Consider the following 24898-nt stretch of genomic DNA (forward strand, 5'->3'; position numbering starts at 1 on the left):
CAAATCATTTATTTGTTAAGGGTCTTATATCTAGCATATATAAAGATCTCTTAGAGCTCAATATAGACAACTCAGTTAAAAAATAGGGAATCTATGGACTTTGAGTCATATAATGTGTCAACATAGGTTCATTGATTGCTAACAATGTACTACTGTGGTGCTGGACGTTGATAGGGTATATTATGCATATGTAAAGATAGGTGGTATGAGGAAAATCTCTGTAAATTCTACTCAGTTTTGCTGTGGATTTAAAATTGTTCTAATATAAGGGCTACTGTTCATTGTTTTAATGAGCAAAATATCTGAATAGCATTCCTCTAAGGAAGATGTCAAGCACATGAAAATATGCTCTCTGTCCTTAGTTATCAGGGGATTCCCTCCCCTGATTTTATGTTATGTATATTTTACCAAAAATACAAGAATGTGAAAACACATTAAAAATTTCTCAGATGAGGGCAACTGAAACTTTACTTTTAGTCTTAAAAAATGGTATGTTCAAGGCAAGACAATAGCATTAAAATATGTCTGAAAAACAGTCATATTAATAAACTGGACAGTGAGGGTGCTAAGAATTGTATTTATTTCATAAAGGTTGTTCTCCATGGATCTAGAAGATAGGGAGCCAAAGAGCAAACATTGCTGGTGTCTATCAAGCTGTGTCCAAAGAGAGGTTCTATTTGGAAGTGGTGAATTGTGCAGCCCTTAGAGAAATTTACTGTTTCATGAAGCAGGAAGAGTTGATTAAACTTTTCTAGAGCCAGTAATTAATATCCATGGTCACAAAAGAACTTTGGGCTTTATAATTTTAATGCCCTGATAATTAGAAGGAGTAGCAGCGTTGGTTACCATCAATAGTCTACTGTCTGGCACGGTGTCTGTTGTGATATAAACGAATGAGTCAGTATCCTAGTTTATATATTAATTACCTATGACCCCATTCCCTGAAAATATAATGCACAGTTACAGAATGATTCAAACATACATTTTCATTATGTGTCCCTGGGGTTTGATAACCCCTAAGGTATTCTACCAAAGGAGGCACCAACTTTCTTTTCAATCACTCTTTAGGTGCAATAAGGATTCAAATGCCACACCCTCAGGCTGAGGTTTTTTGGTTAAGTGACATCATCTTATTTTTTAAGATACATTTTTAATGTATACAATGTATACAAACATATAATAATATTAACAACTGTGTTGAGTATTAAATATATGCCAGGTACCTACACAAATGAGATTAATAACTATGCCATAGAATCTTTACAAAAGTCTTCTGAAGTAGACTTTATTGTTAAGACAATAAGGACAAAACTATTATTTTCATATCCATTCAAATGATGAGGTGAGGGAAGCTTAGGCAGAGTAATTGGTTCAATATCTCACAGACCAGAAATGGAGGTTGGGTTCCTAACTATGGGGTGTGTGGTTTAATCTCAAAACACCTATTTAAGTCTCATATTCAAATCAAGTTGCTCAGCAAAAATAAAGAGATGCAAATGTGCCTACCTATACAAATACAGAAATAAAAACAAAATAAAGGAAGAAAAAATAGCAATTTAAGTAACTCTAGTCAATGTCCATAGTGACAGTGAAATGGGAGCTACTGCTGTGGTTTTATCAGTAAGTCTATGTGGCTAAGTGCTTCTCATGGTACAAACATCCATCCTGTGGTGCTTCTAGTGTTTAAGGATAAATCTTTATCATGCAAATCATCCTGAAGAGAAGTTAACTTCTTAAACTCACACGTGAGAACAATCAAGGTTATTTGAAAGATCTTCATTTTATGCAGTACCTATTTCTGAGACATATGCTTTGCTTATATATACACATTTATTGGCAGTGCAGGAATATACAAGTTAGATGATGTAAATTATATTGCTCTGTATGTAGAGACAGGTTATATCTACTATGGCTAACATTTTCTGTGGAAAAGTGCAATAAAAAATCACAAATATAAATTATCTTTAATATCTATTACAAAAGATAATTATTATCAGCTCAAGTAAGACATACATTGCCTACAGGTGATAATAGATGAATATTGATCTAGTCTGAATCTCTACCTTGGAATGCCAGGAAGTGAAATTTAAACACTATCATATATTGACAGGCTCTAATGAATATAATGAAGTCAGAAGATTCTAGTTAAAATGGAGAAAAGCTTACATTGACAAAACAAATAATCCCTCTTGGTTGGGAACAGAATTGATGCTTAATCTTTAGCAGCTGCATATTTTATATCAGAAGTTTGCATTTTATTTTGTAGTGGTTAAAATAAATTATTTATATTAAAATTAATTGTAGTTTAATAATAAATATTTGCATTTTTTGTGCTATCATATTTATAGCAATCCCAGTAACAATCATTTATAGCTGTTCACTTGTCCTGTCTTTAAATAAATGATTATCATAAACTGTTAAAATAAAACATTTTAGTGAGGAGTAGTAGACAAGAGTTAGAAAAAAAAATCTCATGAGGGAAAAGTAAAGTAGTAGATCATAAGAGTGATAGAAATAATACTTTGTGAGTCTTTAATCTGTGCTGGAGAACAATGCCCAGGTAAGTCTGTTGCCAAGACTAAAACAGGAAAATGTTTGCTTGAGCATCAGGTGTTGTATGGAAGTATTGAATCACTATATTGTACACCTGAAACTAATACTACACTGTATATGAACTGACAGGAATTTGAATAAAAACTTACAAAAAAAAATCTAAATCCAAATCAATCTAGCCCCAAAGCCTCTATAGCCAACTCCTTCGGAGAGGATTCCTTTATTTAACCCCATGAGCTCAACATCTTCATTAACAGTTTTCTTTTTCACCCCAAGTAAGCATTTTCAAAATAAAGAATATGTTATTTGGAGGACAGTCTGAAATTTAAGAAAAAAGTCCTATCTAATGGTAAACATGTTTTAAGGTCCAGTCAATATTGTCTCTATGTGGAAATAATGCTACTACTGTTGTTTTGAATAGATGATGCTGGAGCCATCAAACATTTACAGTTAAAAATTAACTTCAACCTAAACTTCATATTTCATATAAAAATTAACTCAAAGTGGACCACTTGGCCAATAGTTATAAATTAGATTTAGATATGAAATTATAAGTATTGTAGGAAAAAAGCCAATAGCAAAATATCTCTGAGATTTAGGGTTGAACAAAGACTTCCTAGGATACCAAAAGCATGATCTATAAAAGAAAAAATTGAATAACTAGACCTCATCAAAGTGGAAAAGTTCATTCTGCAAAAAACCCCTGTTAAGAGGTTGAAAAGAGAAGCAACCGACTAGAAGCAGGTATTTGCAAATAGACACATTCAACAAAGAGCTAGTATGTAGGATATGTAAAGAATTCTCAAAACTTAACAGTTAAAAAAATCCCCAAACAACCCTATGACAAAATGGCAAAAGACAGAACAGACATTTTACCAAACAGGATATACAGATGACAATTGAGCCTATGAACAGTTGTTCCACTCATTAGCTATCAAGGAAATGCAAATTAAGACCACAATGAGATATCACTATGAACCCATCAGAATGGTCAATGTAGAAAATGGTGACAAAGCCAAATGCTGACAAGGATGCAAATAAACTGCCTCACTCATGCATTGCTGATAGGAATGTAAAATGATATAAGCACTCTGGATTAACAGTTTGGCAGTTTCATAAAAAAACTAAACATGTAAATATCATATGACCCATCTGTTTCATTCTTGGACATTTAGGCCTGAGAAATGTGAAGTTACATTTACACAAAAACTGTCAATGGAAATTCCCAATACATTATTCATAATAGCCACTAACTGGGGATAACCCAGATGTTCTACAAGGGTGAGTGGTTAAATAAACCATGGTGCATACATAACCATGGAATACTACTTAGCAGTAAAAAGGAATGAATTATTGACACATGCCACAATTTGGATGAATCTCTAGGAAATTATGCTGGATGAAAAAAGCCAACCCCCAGAGATGACATGTTATATGTTTTTTCCATTGGTATAGCATTCTTGAAATGACTAGATTATGAGAATGGAGAATGAATCAGTGGTTGCCAGCGGTTAGAGGTGTGAGTGGGGAGGTAGCAAGGGAAGTGGCTATGGTTATAAAAAGGAAACAGGAGGAATACTCATGGTGCTGGGACTCTTGTATCTTGACTTGAGTGATCACACGTGGTAAGAGTGCATACAGCTGAACAGATACACATACAGAGGAATGCGTGTGAGCTGGTAAAAATCTAAGTAAGGTCATGGCCAGTTTCCTTGTTTTGAAATTGTACTGTGCTATGCAGTACATTAACATTGGGGGAGACTGAGAGATGGGTATATTGGATCTCCCTGTATTATTTCTTACAGGTGTATGCCAATCTACAATTTTAATGAAATAACAAGTGAAAAAATCCGTACTAGGAATCACACACACGCAAGGAAAATATAGACAGTACCTGAGTCTCTTTTAGCCTGTCAAGTCATTTGGCTACAGTTAATTTTAAAGTGTCCTATTTAGGGGCTCTTAAAAATGATAAAATCAGTGTTTTGTGTTTGTTTTGTTTTGTTTTGTTTTGCTATGGAGACCTTTTAAAATGACAGTATTATTTTTTATGTTAACAGTCCATTTGAGAAGATTGGAATCTGGCATATTTACCCACATTTTAAAAGGCAATGAAATGCAGGTGCAATGGTTGAGGTACATCTCCACAGGTACAAAGCTGGGTAATAGGACAGGAAAGAGATGTAATTCTCTAGATGGGGACCCCTTCTTCCAGGCCACATTAACTTCCCCAAGCATCAACCACTCATCATACGAAACTTATACTGCATCTTCCTAAAACCATGTTGCCTTGTTTAGCCACAGAACCCACTTCTTGCTTTCTAGTTAGAGGTCAATTTCTCAAAAAGTATAAGGGAAATATGTTGAGACATGATTATGAGAGTTTTATATTCCAGATAGGGAGGTTAGATATAATTTGATTGGCAATATCGTTCAAAGTAGTTGAACAAAGAACTTTAGCGCAATGTATCTGTTCTGAAACATAAAGAAATGAGATTGGAAGAATTATTATGAAATTACTACAATAATCTAATTGAGGATTACAAAGAGGCCAAATAGCATGTGATTTGGAAGAATAAGAAGTGATGGGGTTCAGAGGAGGCCATCCGAAAATATGCCACTTTGGCCTACTGATTATTTTGAATTAAAGTTACTTAAGAAACAGCTGGTGCAAGAGGACACTAACCCTCCTCCATCTCCCAGAAAGCAGGAAATATATGCCCCATGTCAACGGTACCCTTCTGCACCTGGTGGGTAGAAAGAATTCTTGTTGCCAAAGATAGGAAATTCAGCTCCAAGAAGGCTGTATGAACACATCAGGTTACTTCTTCAATAATTTGCTACACCAAGCCCAAACTTCTTTGTCTTGTCACTTCTTCACAAATTTATTGTTTCTTTGTCTAAAAGGTATAAAAGCTGCCTGCTTTGTTCACTTCTTTGAGTCTCCTAGTTTTATGAGCTCCCATACATACAAAATTAAATGCTTTGCTCCTGTTGATCTGTCTTATGTCAACTTAATTATTAAACCAGCCAAAAAAAGAAAAAAAAAGAAAAACCTAGAAGGGGAGAAAGGAAAAAATTTTTTCCTCCACAAAAGAAAGGGACAAATATCATATCAGGCCTCCACTACTGATATTGGGCAACATAAAGATATTTAAAACAATGTTGGTCATGTGGGCCAAATTTAATAGTGAAGTTTTGTAAACTACAAAATAAAAACCAGGTTTACCAATGAAACAGCGGCAAATGTTTGTTGATGTGCTAGTGATTAAGCAATAGAAAAATAAACTTCTGGTTTGATGAAACTTCGATCCTTGAGAAGAAGGCATACTGAGAGTATAGCAAACTTTGTCTCTACATTTTACCAGAATTCAACCTGACTGAAGAGTTAATCGACTGATAAATGTCTCACCAAGATTAAATTTCCCCTGTGTTAGTATGACTTCTTTATAAAACAATTCTTCACCATTCTCAAGACCAAACTGGTCCCTGTTGGATACTCACCCATTGCTAAAATGATCAACAGCCCTCAATCAAATATATCCTGTCTCTGATGGACATTGGATAATAACATATATTATTAAAGAGAACATAATACAATAAACCGAGCCTGTGGAAGTGTGAAAAATAGAACTTAGGAGATGGTGGTGGGGACGGGGGGATTCATTCAAACCGGCACTGCTGTCTAAATGGCCTCTGCCTTCACTTTGAAAAGGACTGGCCACTGTGCAAAGATTAAAGATGAGAATTGCAATTCTAAAAATGTACATAGGAAGGGGATGGGAGGTGTTATAACAATATTAGTTCTCATACCTTGGTACATAGAAGAATTACCTGAGGGATTTGTTAAAATGCAGTTTTTTAGGCTTCATCCCAATCCTCACCCAAAGATTTGGATATGTTAGCCCTGGAATGAGACACAGAGATTTGCATTTTTACATGTTTTGTACTCCATTACTCACCTCCCCTCCTCCCTGACACACACACCTGGTTTATTCTCTTACAATGTAAAGATTATCTGATTTCATAAAACACAGGATCAAAGCGCACACATCATCATGCTGCAGAAGAAAGAGCAGAAGCTCAGGAAATTGAGGCACCTCGAGCAGTGTCAAACAGTGAATTAGCCTAAAATATACTGATATAACCATCACCCATATGCTGCGCTGTTTGTCTCAGTCCGTACAAAGCATGGTAGTGGCATTCCAATGTGTTAGCATCTTTCTTTACGATTCCTTTGTTGAGCTGTAAAGTCCTCGACACGTGTGTTGCTGTATGCTGGGATCCAATCTTGTTCATGCCATAGTTTGCTATGGAGTCAATGTGAGCCCAGGAAAGGAAAGCTGGAAGACAACTTTAACCCATTTGTTTTCCTATAAATATCCCTCAGGGTTCTGTTCCCTGCTCTCTCCAGTTGCTTAAGTCTTTGCAAATTAAGTGATGATGGTCTGATAAGAACACATATATCAGGATCATGCCCTTGGCTTTCCAGGCACCCTCACTTTTCTACCACTTCTTTTATTAGATTAAAATAACAAAAGCATTTGTTCATAGCAAAAACACAGATGTCTCATGGCCCAAAAAAAAAAAAAAAAAGATAGAATATTACATTTTTCTAAAGCCTGTTTCTTATTAAGCCAGACTTGATTGGTTTTAGACCCAAGAGACATCGGCCAGTGCTTATTTCCATGGCTTCCTTAAAGATATATTCCCCCAGAATCTTTCCTTTTCCTATTTTCTCTAGGAAAAGTAACTGAAGGAACACATTTTCAACCTTGATGCTATCTCATAAGAGGTTAGAAGAATCAGTTAACTTCTTCCTGTATTTGGACTGTCAGCTTCAATATTCTCCCTGATATTACTTTATTTTTTTAATCACAGTCTCCAAGCAATAGCAAATTTTTATTCATGCACATGATGACTGTGATTTTCTAGATAGAGTTTTGTGCTTTGGAACTTGAATTGCAATGCAATTATCTTTCCTTTTTTACCCTTGCTTTCCAGGGAGATAACCCTACAAATTTTGATTTTCTAGACATAGTGTGGTCTTTTTTGAATTGCAAATTTTCCTTTCCTTTATATTTTTAGGCTGAAATTTTTATATTGCCAAATGCATTCTTATAGATTTATACACACATATGCCCATATGCATTTAAACATATATGTTTTTTAATTCAAATATACAGATGGGTAATAACCCCTTACCTTGAAGGCTTATCTAATTTTAACATTTCATGTACATGGAAACACAAGAAAACATCTCTTCTAGTCCTTTTCAAGCTGTGACTGGTTAATTTATCATGTCAATCAATGACAGTTTCACAATTCAAATGAGTGCATTCTATCTTTAGGATTAAAGTAAAATTTGAATATTAGCCAGTATTTTAGACCCATTTTCAAAAGCAGTGATGGAAAGGACAGTGGAATATTAGGTATGATATTTCATAATATTAAACTCAGAATGTTAACATTAGAAGGAAACTTGGAAAACCAAGAAAACTATTGATGCTTATAAAAATCTGGTGAGAGGTATGACCTCTTTTCCTCCTTCCCAAAATATATATGCATAGTTACACACACACACACACACACACACACACTCATACACAATTTGGTAAAAAAATATAGTAGACTTTCTGTCTATATTTTTTTTATATAGTGGCTTTCTGTCTATAGAAAGTCTACTATATTTTTTTATATAGTAGCTGGTTTATTATAAACCAACAATTCTGGTTTAGGACACCTGAGTAACTTCAGCATTTATAGATTAGAGTAGCTGGCACTGACTTTATCAATACTGAATCCATTAGAGCTAGTATAGTGCTGACACTTACTGTGACTGAATGAATATGTTTGATGAATGATGGAATGAGTGAGGGAGTAGCTGCTTGTTTCTTCATAAAGACAGAAAGTTTTTTTCTTCTTCTTTTAACTCTGGAGTTGTAATTGTTGGAAATGAATTGGCATTTGTCTCTCTGTAAATTTGAACTCTTGGAAAATTTCTACCTATTGTAAAAACAAAAGCATAAGTGTGGTTTTGATTTAACTTAACTGCGGAAATATTTGAATAGGTACCAAGAATCACTTCAATTTCCCAAACTAAACATATTCTTGAAATATTCCATATATTAGATGGCTTCCATAATCTCTCATGATCCTAGTTCTATAGTTATAACTCCCCTGAACAATGTGTAATATATCTCCTTCTTACAGGGTGAATATGAAGGTGAACAGTTCCCCAGATTGTTGTTAATAAAATAGGCAAATGATCAATTTTAACCTGAGCACCTTACTTACATTTACTTTCATCTTTTCCATATACTGCTCATAGAGATTTATGGCACAGTAGTACAGAAAGCCCATTGTTTAGGACCTTCTTTCCTTCACTGAAGATAAATGGAGATCAAGGATGTGAATGTACAAGGAATTTCTCTGTATTTGTGAGAATCAGTGTCTCCAATCTACTTGAGATCCTAAAATAACCAGATTTTGAATATATAAAGTTACCTCAAAAATGGAAATTGTTTAAGTGGTTGAAATATGAGACTTTTTTTTTGCAAAAAATCTTAAGCCTGTTAATTCTTAGATAGATGATCACCATCCTTTAAATTCCATAGTGGGAACATGCCTGAGACTAAGTATAAGAGAAGAGAGGTCTCTGGACACATTAAGTTGTAACATCCTTTTTGACCAATTCAATCCATAAGAAATGAACTTTATCTTTTGAGTTCATTAAGTTTTTAGGACAGATTCACATCTTTAATTGAATTTGGGATATTTTTGGTCACTATTTCTTTGAATAGCCTTTCTTTCCTTTCTCTCTCTTCTTTCCATCTGGGATTCCTATGATGTGTATATGTTGGCTCACTTGACCATTTCCACAGGTCCCTTAATTTCCATTAAGTTTTCTCTTTCTTCATTCCTTTTTCCTTGTGTTTCTCAAGCTGGATAATTTCAATCTATCTGTAGGTTTGCTGACTTTTCTTCTGCCTCCTCCACTTCTGCCTTCTGCCTTGAACCACTGCTGAAGCTTTCTAGTGCATTTGGCATTTCAATTACTGTACTTTCAGCCTCAAAAATTTGTTTTTAAAAATGATTTCTATTTATTGATATTTGTTCATACATTGTTCTTATAGTTTTCTTAGCTATGTGTCCTTGGTTTCCATTACTCCCCTAAGCATATATAAAACAGTTGATTTAAACTCTTTGTTTAGTAAGTCCAAAGTATATGTTTCCTCTGGGACTATTTTTGTTCATTTCTTCTATGAAAGGGCCATACTTGTTTTTTTGTTTTTGTTTTTGTTTTGCATACTCCATAATTTTTGCTTGGCATCTGTGCATTTTGAGTATTATAATCTGATAAATTTGACATCAAATGCTTCATCATCCTTGGAGTTTATTCTTGTTGTTTGCTTTAACTGTAGCTGTTTGGTGATTTTTTAAGAATTTTTTTTCAGAAGTCTTTTTTAGAAGCCTATATTCTTCATCATATGTGGAAAGGGAGAAAGAAAAGGAGACAGAAAGACGGAGACAGAGAGAATACCCTCTTCTAGTCTTTGCAGATTGACTCTGGGCTAAGAGTAAGCCTTCAGCTTCTGTTCGCAACTCTGTCTTAGCCTTCACTTCCTGCTTTCACCAGAGCTAGAGATCAGTCAGAGAGAAAAGCTGGGATTCCTACTAGGTACTTTCTGAGCATGCTTCCTGCCCTGGGTGTTTGCATGGCCTTCTAAGTTCTCCAGTATACGCAAGTATTTTTTTTTAACACCCTTGGTTTCCCAAAGAAATTTTCTCCAAAGCTTTTCCTCACAGGATTTTGACCTTTTGTGTGCCTCCACAATAATCTTTTGCCTCCCACCCCACCAGCAGGTATGGGCTTTTTATTTAACTATATTTTAGGGAATTCTTGTTGCTTTTCTGCTCTGTGTGAGTTCCCAGTTAAGTGAAACAAAGAGAAGCCCTTGAATCAGTCCTTCAGTGGTCCCCAAACAGGATAAACTGAAAAACACAATTCTTTGTGCTCCCTCTGGGCCCCACATTGCTAATGCTGGCTGGTATCTTCAACACCATCACTTGACTGGCGAGGGAGTGGGGCAAAGACAAATAAGAATGCCACAGAACTTCTTACCCTTGTTAAGTTGCTTTTTTATTGATTCAGCACTCACTTGGTGGCTATAAATCTTTGACTGTTTTCCGGAGTCCTGACAAAGTTGCTTTTGACAGTTTTTGCTTGATTTTTCTATTTTTGAGTAGAAGGACAGGCTTTTGGAGCTGCCAATCCTGCCATTTTTTGCTGATGTCACTACTTCACCACAAAATAGTTCTGAGGCTGCCTTGGATCTTATTCACAGACTCTGACCTAAATGTTTCTTTATACCAATCAGTGTTCACCCTTGCTTCATGGACGAATAAAATAGCTACATTAAACTCTGTGTGATAAATCCACCACCTGAGTCATTTCAGATTTGGATTCTGTTGATTCTACTTTCCTTTTGGATTTGTTAACCTCTCAGGAGTTCTCTGTAATTTTGGATTACATCCTGAGAATTTTGAATATTATATTATGGGAGTCTAGGTCCTGTCAAAATCCCTTGGAGAATGTTAAATCTTTGTTTTATGTACAATCTATTAAGTTACTTTCAGACCACACGTCACCTTTTGTGAGCTGCGGTTATAATGTCGGTTTAAGTTTCAAAGCTTTTGAAGTGCTGTTTGAAGTGCTATCCAGGGGCCAGTTTGGAACCTGGGCAATGGTCAACACTGTCACTTTGTTCTCAAAGCTTTGTTGTATTGATTTGGGTTAGTTCTGCACATGGACACTTGGGGAGGAGCCAAGACTTCATATGTAGACTTAAAGGATATCTTTCTCCACTTTCCTTTATGCCCAATTTCTAGCACACTCTCTGGCCCTAAGGGCCTCCTTTTCCTGGTACCCTGGTTAGATTAATGGGTTTTATTCTACCTGCACCATCACACGCTTTTCATGAGGGATCTGTTTGGGGCATTTAAATGAGAAAAAGAGAGAGAAAAAAGTTGTATTTCCCCCTTGTACTATTTGGAGCACATGTGACCCCCTTTCTAGTTATTCTGTTAAAATGAAAGATTTAATTTTTTCTAAGAGTTAAGTGCCTGCAGAGCTGTTGCTACCATTGCCACCACAAGAGGAGTCGAGCCTCATGATTGGGGCTTGCCCCAAGCAGGGTTGGTTTTGTAAAACAAGTGAGAAAGAAATGATGATCTACCATTAGACTCTCTTCCTCACGACCTTCCTTCATGATTCTCTGGCCAAAAAAGAAGACATTTCCTTGGAGGTTTTCTGTCTGTGCTCACTTCTCAGTTCTAAGATTCAAGTTGCCCTAGAGTCAGAGGCAAGAAAAATGGGAAGAAATAAAAAAACAAAACCTCATCACCTTATAGGTTTTTCTTTGAGTTTTACATTCTCTTCTTAGTCTGCCTGCTATTATTTGCTTTTTAGAGTCTTCACATGTTTGTTTTATATATTCTGTCCAGGGTTTTATAATCAGTAGGAGGGATAGGGTAGAGTGTGCTCACTGCATATTAGCCAGATCTGGAATTTTTTAAAATGCTTTAATTGTAAAATAAAGCAGAAGTGTAGAGAACCATGTGCAACAAATGTATAGCTAATGAGTCATCCAGCTTTAAAAAAAGAGAGTGCTTTTCAATACTCAAGAAGCTCTCCATGGAACATATTATATCACAAGTTACTGCCTCTTTCTGGCATATTAACTATTTTCGTGACTTTATAATAACCAATTCTGGGTGGATTAGGCACTCAACTGTGTGCCAACTGTGTACAACAAAAATTTGTTGTAGAGGTGCTCTCTGCTATTAGGTTGAATAAGTTGGTCACTGTTTTTAGACCTTTTCAGTGATTCATTATAATTGAATCTTGATCACTTCCTCTTATTTGACATGCTATAATAAGTTTTATTAATTATCAGATTCTCTCTCTATTCTTTGATTTTCCCCCCAAAGTTTTCTTTCTGTTGAAGAAGTCAGGACATGTGACCTGTGGATATTTTTTGTCTAGTGAATCCTAATGACAAACTCATAGTGTAGTTCATCATGCTCTTCTATTCTATTTGCTGAGAATTGGCAGCTGGACCCCAAGCCTTGATCACACTCAGGTTGGTTACTTTGGCAAGATTAGCAGTAATATTGTGCTTTTTCATCAGGAAGGATTTGATACCTGATTGTTTCTATTTTTGTAACATTAGCTGTCATAGCTGCTAAGTACCTGAATCTAATCATTCACTTAATCATTCTAATCAGTTGTACATTTGTGATATTCTAATTTTACCCCTTTATTTTCATTTACCAACTGGAATAATTTTAGAAGGTGGTACTTTTAATGACAGTTCATACAGGAAATGCAGAAATCACTTGGCAATTTCTCTCTACCAATTTTCAAGATAATTTGTTCTCTGTTATCCTTTGAGATAATCAACTAGCATTTTTTTTTAGAATCACTATCAGTTTATGGATTTAAACATATTTATAGCTTTTAATCCATTAGAGTTATTGTTCTTACCATGATTCAGCTTTTCCCTCCTAATTCTGAGCAAATTGAGTTTCCTGATGTTGGGTTGTAGGTTTTTTTAGTGTAACTCTAACAGTCTCTGATATTTTGATAGTTCCAAAATTTGTTGTAGAGGTGCTCACTGCTATTAGGTTGAATAAGTCGGTCACTGTTTTTAGATCTTTTCAGTGATCAGGGTTAGTACATGCATTTATTTAACCTGCTATTCACAATTCAGTCAGGACTTTCCAGTTTTACTTAACATCTTGTATTGCATTATTTTCTACGTTTCCTGTACACCAAAAAATTTGGTTCTTAAGGACACAGGGTATGATAGTTGCTCATGCTTTATACTATATTAAATCACAACACATAGAATAACAATAGTAATATTCTACATTAAAATGGTCTGAAAACAGATCTCCCCTTCTCTTTCCCATTTTTATGATTATACTACTCATAATTTTTTGAGATCATAGAGCCATTCACACTACAGACTTTTTTTTTTCACACTACAGACTTTTAAAATCTCATTTATCCTTAAATCTACCAGCAACTGTGTAGTTAATACTAACTATTGATCCTGATGTGAATGTGTCTTTACTTATTGTGGTTTCAAAAGCTTTTTCTATAGCTGATTCTTTGAGAAGAAATCATAGGGCAATATTATCTGAGTTCCTTCATGTTGGTAACAGTTCAATTTTTTCTGGGTTGAAAATTGAAACTTTGAGGGTATTCTTAAAATCTTTGGCTCATATTTTGTTTCATTGAGTACTTTAAGTATTTTATTCCATTTTCTTCAGATGAAAAAGTATTACTGTTGAACAAGCTGATGATAACATAATTTTCTTAATCAGTACTTTGCTCTTTCTGTTTAGTTGTCCAAAGGTTTTGTTTCTTTGTTTTTGTAGTCTAGTAATTTTCTGGAAACTGGGTTGGTGCTCCTTATGCTGACTCAGTATTGTCATGTCTGTGCTGCACTTTTCATCATGTGGTTCCATTTTTTTTTTTTTAATTTCAAGAAAGTCTGGTTAACTTTTAACTTGTAATATTTATTCTGTTTTTATTCCTTCAGCATTTTCTATTATCTATAGGTTAGGTTTTCTTTTATGGCCTATTTTCCATATTTGTAACCTTCTCTACAATTCTTTTATGCATTGTAGGGGCCCAGAATATACCACTCCAAAATACAACACTTTGGCATAATGATTATTTTGAGCTGGAGGCAAATGAAAAATCAACACATGTAAGAAAAAAAGAAAGATTTTTTTCCCAGAGCTTCCCTTATCTGACTAAAAACAGAAACTTCTGAGAAATTAAAGCTGTCATAAATCTCTTCTCTTGGGGAAGTTTTATGGCCACAAAGAAAATGGAAAGTTGGCACCAAGAGGGTCCCTCAAAAACCAACCTTCCTCTACTAGTTTCCCGGCATATTTACCTTCCTGCTGCCTTTGGAAGCCTAAAACCCTTTTCCTTTGTCTTGTCCTGTCTCAAAATTTATTCTTTATTCACATGCTATATAAGCCCCAAGTTCTAACCACCCCTTGGAGTTACTCATCAGTGGGTTCTCCCATGTGAATGATGTGAATGCACAATGCTCATGTTAATAAACTTCCATAATAACTTTCTCCTGTTAATCTGTCCTTTGTCCCTCTAATTTGCAGTTCTCCAGCCAAAGCATCCAGGGGGCTGGGGAAAAAAACAACAACAGTTTTTTCCCCTCTCCCACAGTTCTTTATTGATTTTTTTATTTTATTTTTTCTTTTTGTCTCAATTTTATTTATGTTATCTACTGTGTTTATTTCTCTTTTGTTCCTACTAGTGTAGCCTTCATTTTTCAAGTGACATTTTTTTTCATCCATTTTTAATTCTTTTTAAAGTTTCTGTCACTAAGTTTCTAAATCTGGTTCACATTTTGTTTCCTATCATGTATAGTTTTCTTATAGTCGCTTAACTCTTTAAGATAGTAGGTTACTGGGACACCTGAGTGGCTCAGTGGTTGAGTGTCTGCCTTTGGCTCAGGTAGTGATCCTGGGATCGAGTTCCACATCGGGCTCCCTGCATGGAACCTGCTTCTCCCTCCACCTGTGTCTCTGCCTCTCTCTCTCTCTGTGTGTCTCCCATGAATAAATAAATAAAATCTTAAAAAAATAAAATAAAAAGAAATGGAATAAAATAAAATGTTACTCTGTTTATACTTTTTGGGACTTTTTTTTTGAATGCCTGTGGGTATGTATTTCTGCTCCTTGTTTTCTTTTCTCTAATGTTAATCTTGTGTGGAATTTGACCTCAAACATTTCTGTTGCTTATTGATATGTTTATTAGACTTTATTTTTTTTTACAGAAATTTTAAGTTTATAGCAAAACTGAGCAGAAGATGCAGACATTGTCATACACCTTCTACCTCCACACATGCGTAACCTCCCCCATTTTAACATCTCTTACCAGAGTGGTACATTTGTTACAAGTGACAGATCTACACTGACACTTCATTATCACGCAAAGTCCATAGTTTACATTGAAGTTGTACATTCTATGAGTTTGGACAAAACACAGTGACATATGCCCACCATCACAGTATCCAGAGTAGTTTCACTTCCTTAAAAATCCTCTGTGCTCTACCTATTCATCTCTCCTTCCCCTAACTCCTGATAACCAGATCCTTTTACTGTCATCATAGTTTTGCCTTTTCATGTAACCTTTCTAGACTGGCTTCTTTCATGTAGCAACTTGAATTTAATTTCCTCCAGTAGTGACATGACTTGATAACTCATTTCCTTTTAGTGCTAAATAATATTCCACTGTCTGGATATACCCACCTTTATTTATCTAGTTACCCACTGAATGGTGGTTGCTTTCAAAGTTTTAGCACTGTGAATAAAGTTGTATAAACATTCATGTGCAGGGTTTTGTATGAATATAGTTTTTAACTCCCTTGGGTAAGTACCAAGGAGCATCACTGCTGGAACATATGATAAGAATATGTTTAGTCTTGGGCAGCCTGGGTGGCTCAGCGGTTTAGCGCCTGCCTTCAGCCCAGGGCGTGATCCTAGAGATCCCGAATCGAGTCCCACATCGAGCCCCCTGCATGGAGCCTTCTCCCTCTGCCTGTGTCTCTGCTTCTCTCTTTCTCTGTGTCTCTCATGGATAAATAAATAAAATCTTAAAAAAAAAAGAATATGTTTTGTCTTGTAAGAATAACCATACTGTCTTCCAAAGTGCTCTACCGCTAGCATTCATTCCCACCAGCAATGAATAGGAGTTCCTGTTATTTCACTTTCTCACCAACATTTAGTGTCAGTGCTCTGGATTTGGGCCATTCTAATAGTGTTCTGGCATCTCATTGTTTTAATTTTCATTTCCCTTATGACATGATGTCATGTGATCTTTTCACATGCTTATTTTCCAGCTGAATATCTTTTTTGGTGATGAGTTCGTTGAAATCTTCGGTTGTCCTTACAATTGTTTTTTTTTTTTTTTTTCTTTTCTTTTTCTTATTGGTGAGTTTTAAGAGTTCTTTGTATATCTTGGATAACAATTCTTTATCAGATATATTTTGAAAATATTTTCTACTAATCTGTGGCTTGTCTTTTCATTTTCTTGACAGTGTCTTTTGTAGAGCAGAAAATTTTCATTTTAATGAAGTCAAGCTTATCATTTATTACTTTCTTGGATGGTGTCCTTGGTATTATATCTAAAAAAATCATCATATACACTTAGATTTTCTTCTATTATGTTCCAGCAGTTTTATAGTTTGGCATTTTACATTTAGATTTGTGATCCACTTTGAGTTAGTTTTTGTAATGGAAGTAAGCTGTGTTTATAGATTGTGTGTTTTTTTTTTTTTTTTTTGCATGTGAAAGTCCAGTTGTTCCAGCACTATTTATTGAAAAGATTACCTTCTTTTTATTGTATTGCTTTTGTTCCTTTGTCAAAGATCAATTGACTGTATATATGTACATATATATAATTTTTAAAAAAGATTTTATTTATTTATTTGACAGAGAGAAAGAGGACAAGCAGGAGGGAGCATCAGGCTGAGGAAGAGGGAGAAGTAGGCTCCCAGCTGAGCAGGGAGCCCAATGTGGGGCTCAATCCCCAGACTATGGGGCAAAGGCAGACGCTCAACTGACTGAGCCACCTAGGCACCTCAACTATATGTTTTTTAAAGATTTATTTATTTATTTATTTATTTATTTATTTATTTATTTAAGAGAGGTGGGGGGAGCAGAGGGAAAGGAAGTGAAAGAATCTATAGCAGACTCCCTGCTGAGTACAGAGGTGGAAACCGGGCTCAATCCCATGACATCAAGATCAAGACCTGAGCCCAAATTCAGAGTTAGATGCTCAATCGACTGAGCCAACCAGGTGCCCCTGATTGATTATATTTTTATAGGTCTATTTCTAGGCCCTCTATTCTGTTCTATTGATCTATTTGTTTATTTTTTCACCAACATGATCTTGATTTCATATCATCTTGACTACTATAGCTTTATAGTTAATATTGATGTTGGATAGTATAATTCCTTTATTTTCTTTTGGTATTGTGTTGACTATTCTCAGTCTCTTGTTCTGTCATATAAACTTTGGAGTTACTTCACCAATATCCACAAAATAACTTATTGGGATTTTAATTGGAATGAATGATTCTGTAGATTAAATTGGGGAGAACTGTCATCTTGATGAGTCTTCCTATCCATGAACATTGAATATTTCTCCATTTATTTAGTTGTTTGATGTCTTTCATCAATTTCATAGTTTTCCTCATATAGATAATGAACATATTTCGTTAGTTAGATATTTCATCTTGGGCGATATTAATACAAATAGAATTATGCTTTTAATTTCAAAATCCACTTGTTCATTGTTGGTATGAAAGGCAGCAATGCCTTTTGCATTTTAGGCTTATATCTTACACCCTTCCTATAATTGCCTATCCTATTCAGGAGGTTTTTTGTTATTGCTGTTGTCCAGTCTTAGATTTCCTACATAGATGATTGAGTCATCTGCAAACAAAGACAGTTTTAGTTCTTCCTTCCCAATCTTCGTACCTTTTATTTCCTTTTTTTTTCTTATTTCATTAATAAGGATTTTTAGTATGATGTTGAAAAGCAGTGATGAAAGGAACATCCTCACCTTGTTCCTGATCTTAGTGGGCAGATTGAGTTTCTCACTATTAAGTGTGATGTTAATTATAGGTTTTAAAAGGTATCCCTTGGCAAATTGAGGAAGCTCTCCTCTATTGCTAATTTATTGTTTTTATCATGAGTATTGATAGTATCATGAGTAATTTTGTAAAGTTTTTTTTCTGTATCTGTCAATATGATCACATAATTTTTCTTCTTTGCCTGTTGCTGTGATGGAACACATCAATTAATTTTCAAATGTCGAATCAGTCTTGCGTATCTGGAAAAATTCCCACTTGATCATGGTGCCTACTTCTTTTTATACATTGTTGGATTCAATTTGCTAATATATTATTGAAGATTTTTGCATTTATGTTCATGAAAGATATTAGTCTATAGTTTTATTTTCTTGAATGTCTTTATTTGGTTTTGTTATTAAGGTAATGCTAGCCTCATAAAATGAATTAGGAAGTGTCCCCTCTGCTTCAATCTTCTGAAACAGAATAGAGAATTAGTATAATTTCTTCCTTATATGTTTGGTAGAATCCACCAGTGAACTCATATGGGTCTGATATTTTTTATTTTGAAAGGTAAGTGATTATTGATCCAATTTCTTTAATAGATATAGGCCTATTTAGATAATCTATTTCTTCTTGTGTGAATTTGGCAGATTGTATCTTTCAAGAAATTGTTCCATTTCATCTAGATCATCAAATATGTGCTGACAGAACTGTTCATAGTATTGTTTTATTATCCTCTTCATTTCTATATTTGTAATGATGTCTCCTTTCATTTCTGATGTTAGTAATTTGTGTCCTTTCTTTTTTTCTCTTAGGTAATCTGTCTGGAGGCTTATTGATTTTATTGACCTTTAAAAAAAAAACAGATTTTGATTTTTTAAATTAATTTTTGTTCTAATTCTTATATTTTTCTTCTGTTTACCTTGTATTTAATTTGTTCTTTTTCTAGTTTCCTAAAAAGTAAGCTTAGATTATTGATTTTAGATATTTTTTCGTTTTTAGTATATACATGCAATGTCAAAAATTTCCCTCTAAGCACTACTTTCACTGCATCCCACAACTTTTGATAAGTTATGTTTCCATTTTCATTCAGTTAAAAATATTTTTAAATTTCTTTTTGACTCATGTGTTATTTGGAAGTGTGTTGTATGATCTCCCAGTATTTGGGGATGTTCCAGTTATGTGTCTGTTATTGATTTCTAGTTTAATTCTATTGCGGTCTGAGAGCAGGCATCATATGATTTCTATTCTTTCAAATTTGTTAGCATATGTTTGACAGCTAAGGCTCACTGATATTTAAATTTAGTTTTTGTGCAGTTTTCAAAGGAGTTTTGGTTCAGATAATTTTTTAAAAGGATAAATGTTTTGCTTTAGAATCTATTTAGTTTGGCAGAAAACTTATGAAGGCAAAACAGAATTCTCATACATTCTCTACTAGTTTTTCCTATATTAGCATTTTACATTAGCATAGTATATTTATTGTAACTAGTGAAACAATATTGTTACATTATTATTAACTAAAGTCCATACTTTATCCAGATCTCTTTTTTTACCTAATGTAATTTTACTGTTCTAGGATCCCACCCAGGATACTATGTTACATTTAGTTATCAGATCACATTAGGCTCCCTTCAGCTGTTGACAGTTTCTCAGACTTTCTTTGTGTTGGATGACTTTGACAGTTTTGAGGAGTACTGGTATTTTGTACAATGCCTAACAATTGAAATTTGTCTTATGTTTTTCTCGTGTTTAGACTGGGTTATGGATTTTGAGAGGATGATTGTAGAGGTAAAAGACCATTCTTATCACATTATACCAAGGGTAAATGTATCATCAAGACTTATCATTGGTGATGCTGACCTTAGTCACCTGGTTGAGGTAGTGTTTATCCAGTTTATCTATGGTAGAGATACTCTTTTCTGTTCTTTCACTCATTAGAAGTAAATTGCTATACTCAGCCCAGTTAGGGAGCTAGGAGTCATGTTCCATTCTCTTTGGGGGGGGGGTGTATGTACTCAAAATATTTAGAATTCTTCCACATGGGATATTTATCTGTTCTCAGTTAGGTTTTTTTTTTGACTTTGCAAAGTTCCCTGGTTTATCTTTTTAGTATGATGTTAGAAAAAAATATGGCTGCTTGATTTCTGAGATTTCCTAGCTGTGTCTCCTTTCTTCACTTACATCTGGACTTTTAATTTTATCTCTGTTTTCCTCCATCCTGTTCAATTTTGGCTCCACTCCCAGCCATTTTCTCCTCTGTTTGTGTCTTTGACCTATAAGAGAGCATTGCTGGTCTGTTTCCAGAGTTCATGTAGGCTTGGCTGTTCAAGCCCTTTCAGCTCTCACTGCAGACTCCTCAAACATATCCAACAGGCAAAACTCCATCCAATTTCAGCTATTCTCTAATGGACTGCTGCATGTTCCAGTGAATACTTTTTTGTATCTTCAGAGGTATTGTCACTTTCTCAGATCATTGTCACTTTCTGCTTTCTTTTGCACAGAAACTATACCAAGCAGGTCTGTGACTACTGACGGTTTGTGTCCAGTCTTTTATAGTTTGTATTTTTGGAGATTCCTGGAGATTTGGAGATTTAATTTAGTTTAAAATATTGTCCATGGGGCAGCCCTGGTGGCTCAGCGGTTTAGCGCCGCCTTCAGCCCAGGGCGTGATCCTGGAGACCCGGGATCGAGTCCCACATCAGGCTCCCTGCATGGAGCCTGCTTCTCCCTCTGCCTGTGTCTCTGTCTCTCTCTCCTCTCTGTTTCTCATGACTAAATAAATAAAATCTTTAAAAATAATAAAATAAAATAAAATAAAATAAAATAAAATAAAATAAAATATTGTCCATGAAATTTTAATTTGCTATCCATTAACTTTTGTGTTTGCATATGTTTGTATGTGTGTGGTGTGTGTGTGTATTTGTGGTGTGTGCATGTATGTATAAATTCGCAAAGATCCAAAAAAAAACTATGCTCTTTTATACACTTTTACTATCTTTCCTGAATCTTACCCATTCTCCCCCTTAATTTTTTGATTGGTTATTATTCCAACAGCTCTATTGAGGTATAATTGATGAGCAAAAACTGCACAAATTTAATGTGCATGATTTGAGGAGTTTGACATATGTATACACCTGTTAAAGCATCATCTCCCAAAGTTTTCCTGTGCCTCTGGTCTTTCCTTTACTATTGGCTATTGATTTTACCTTAAAGTAGGAAAAAAACCCAAATAACTGGTAAGATCACATCTGCAAAACCATCAAATTTTTTTCTTTCTTGATTGTTACTCTGCTTTGCTACAGTTGCCATAATTCTAAATTTGGTTGTGATTTATGCATGCACACTTTCTCATTGTACAGACACATCTGTATTTAGATAAGGATATCCTTCACCTATTTTTTACAAAATAAAATCCAATCCAAGATAAAATAGTTTTTTAATTTGTTAAGAATTCTGAATTGAATTTTCATGAGATATACAGAGAAATTTAATCAATGATTATGGTTGGAGATTTAAATCCACTATTGTTTCTTAATTTGCATGATAAACAAATACCTTTGTGAATTCTCCCTGAAAAGGTAATCACATACTGTATTTAAGGAGACTTGCATCTTTAGCTTAATTTAACTTCAAAAAAGACACATTTATGTTCTCATTAAATCTGTTCTACAGTTTTATTTCATTGATTTAAGCTTCTTTTAAAAATGCACAAAACTGCCCACACTTGTAATTACCCTAATTTTTAAAAATGCTGTCACAATTCAATCATTAAGAGAAGCAAAGCTTCAGTCCATTAGCAGTTGTTTATAATAGCACATCTCAATTGATTAAACTGTAGATTTTTTTGTAGGTCTTGTTTTATAAATTGAGCTAGTCAAGTAAACATAACATTGGTAATAGTCTTCATAGCAACTGTCAAAATGACTTATTGTTTTTACAGTCCTGCATTCCTTCAGAATTAATAATACCTTTGTGCCCTTTATAACACTTATTATTAATGCCATGAAGTTCTCTATATTTAATGAGTAGATGTTTCATTATAGTACATATTTCTGTTGACAGAAAATTTTTCTAATCTGTTTCTCTTTTCCTCTTGATTGAAAGATTGTAAATATGCAATTAGCAGTTGAAGTAGAAGTAAAAGAAGAAAATATCAGCTGTCAAGTATTTCTGTTGAAAGAGACAGGATGCTTTAAGCTAAGAACAGCATGACAAAAGATAAAAGCATCCTTCCCAACGTGGCTGAAAGTTGCAAAATATTTAAACATTTGCTTTGCTTTTTTCTTCTATGAAATAATTGTAATAATGAAACAGAAATTAATGAAAGAACACACTCTATTCTTACAAAGCTAAGGTCAAGCTTTCATACCACTCCATCAATACCCAGCTTATGATTTCTATACTTAATTGCATCTTAGTATTCTTCAGTAATGATGGGGTCAATAGCGTCTAAGAATAGAAGAAAATAGAAAATACAACTATATGAGTTTGTCAATTATAGCAGTGATATTAGTCAAAGTAACAGTAAAATGCTAGGAATTCTTGATTAAGACCATCTAGAGTATTTATTACTCCTTTCCATTTATCAATTTAATCTCAAAATGGCAGAAGAGTTTCCGTATTTTGGTATCCCAAATTACATTCTTCAATTTTCTATGACTTTTTTTGGCCTCATGATTTTGGATAGATGTCTATCTTTTATTTAATGACACCTACATTTTTCCAACAGATTGCCAAATACAAAATGATTTGTGTGACCTATGAATAATAACCACCTCCCATTCATGGAGAAAAATCTTCAGGTATTTTGGAACGTGCAAACATATCACAGACATTTGATATGCAACTAACTCCATTTCTATTATTGTATTGCAGATTCTTTATTTTGTATATTTATATTATCATAAACATTTGCTATACAATGTAAATATTTAAAAAAAAACATTTTCAATGAGATAACTAACTTCTCCCATGTGTTTACTTTATGGTTTATGAAGAACAATCCTTAATTTTGATGGAAACAGGTGTCCACCCTTTGTCCAATGAAAAGTAAATTCTCTTAAAAAAAGGGGGGATCCCTGGGTGGCTCAATGATTTAGCACCTGCCTCCAGCCCAGGGCATGATCCTGGAGTCCTGGGATCAAGTCCCACATCGGGCTCCCTGCATGGAGCCTGCTTCTCCTTCTGCCTATATCTCTGCCTCTCTCTGTCTCTCATAAATAAATAAATAAAATCTTAAAAAAAAAAAAAGAAAAGCAAATTCTTCCTTATTTTGAGACGATAAGGAAATTCTACATTTCTCCTGTTAACTTTATAGTCTTAGTCTAATAGGTTGTCTAAGTATTTGATTGATATGAGACTTTTATTTGCAAATGCTATGACACAGGGATCCAATTTGACTTTTCCCTACACGGTGAATCATTTCCCTCTGCAACTAATATGAAATAACCTATATTTTTTCCCAGTAACTTGTAATGCTATCTCTTTCATCTACCAAATTTTCCCTGAATAGGTAAATCTGTATTTGGATTCTTCATGCTGTTTCATGACCTCTAGTTCATTCACATTCCTATACCACATTATTTTATTGGCATGATTTTGTCATAGGTTTAATATCAGTAGGGTGCTACTCTTCTATTCACTTTTATGTTTACTTTTAAAAAGATTACCTTAGATACTTATAGATATTTTGTCATTTGAATTTTAAACTTAGTATTAAGCTTCCCCTCAAATATGTGTGAATTGACTTGAATTCGAGGATTAATTTATTAGGGGGGGGTGCAATGAAAATTGATATCCTTGTGATATTGTGTTATCCCAATCAAGAATATTTTATTTTTAATGATTTATTTATGAGATTTTCTATGTTGATAAATGGAATTTTAACATTTTTTTGTGTAGTCTCCATTTTTCTTGATATTCAATTTGTATTTTACTTCTTAAATTATATTTCTCCCTGTTTTTGATGGAAATAAGAAACAATTGGATTTGTAAAGTGGTCTATCTAGTCACCTTGCTAAGGTCTTGCTTAGCTGTGGAAGAGTCAACAAGTGTTTAGAACTGAAGAGTGAAAATTGGCTTTAAATGAAAAAGCGAGAAGCAGACCAGCCATTAATCAGTAAGGAAGGACAGACACAGATAAAGTCAGCTGCAAAGTTAACAGCATTGTATCTCCCAAGGTCATGCTGCAGTTGTAAAATGCCACAAAGAATCCACATTGAGTGATTACTGTTCTCTCCCATGATGCCCCAGATCTGCTTTACTTGTTTCATTAATTACAGGAGATACTCAACTGCTTAGCCACCTTCAATGTAAGAGAACACTCAATCCCTAGTTAATCCCTGCCTCTTTGAATTCCTCTTTAAAAACAGGAGACAATCCAGATTTAATCTTTGCTTCCCTTAGACTTTCCTCAGAATCCTTCAGAGGGAACAGAAGATGAACAGAAGATGAGACCCTGCTCCTTCTGCTTAATAGCTTTCCAGCTTCCTCTGGAATTTCTTCCCTGAATGCTGCCCCCACCCCACCACCTCTTCAAAGAAGGAATTTTATCAGATGATGGCTTTTACAGGTTGTATTAGTCTGCTCACTCTGTTGGGATTTCTACGAAGATGCTCACAAATCTTTCAAAACATGATTTTTTGTGTGTGTGAGTCTTTTCC

Source organism: Vulpes vulpes, chromosome 13 (assembly GCF_048418805.1).
Source record: "Vulpes vulpes isolate BD-2025 chromosome 13, VulVul3, whole genome shotgun sequence".
Taxonomy (NCBI): Eukaryota; Metazoa; Chordata; class Mammalia; order Carnivora; family Canidae; genus Vulpes; species Vulpes vulpes.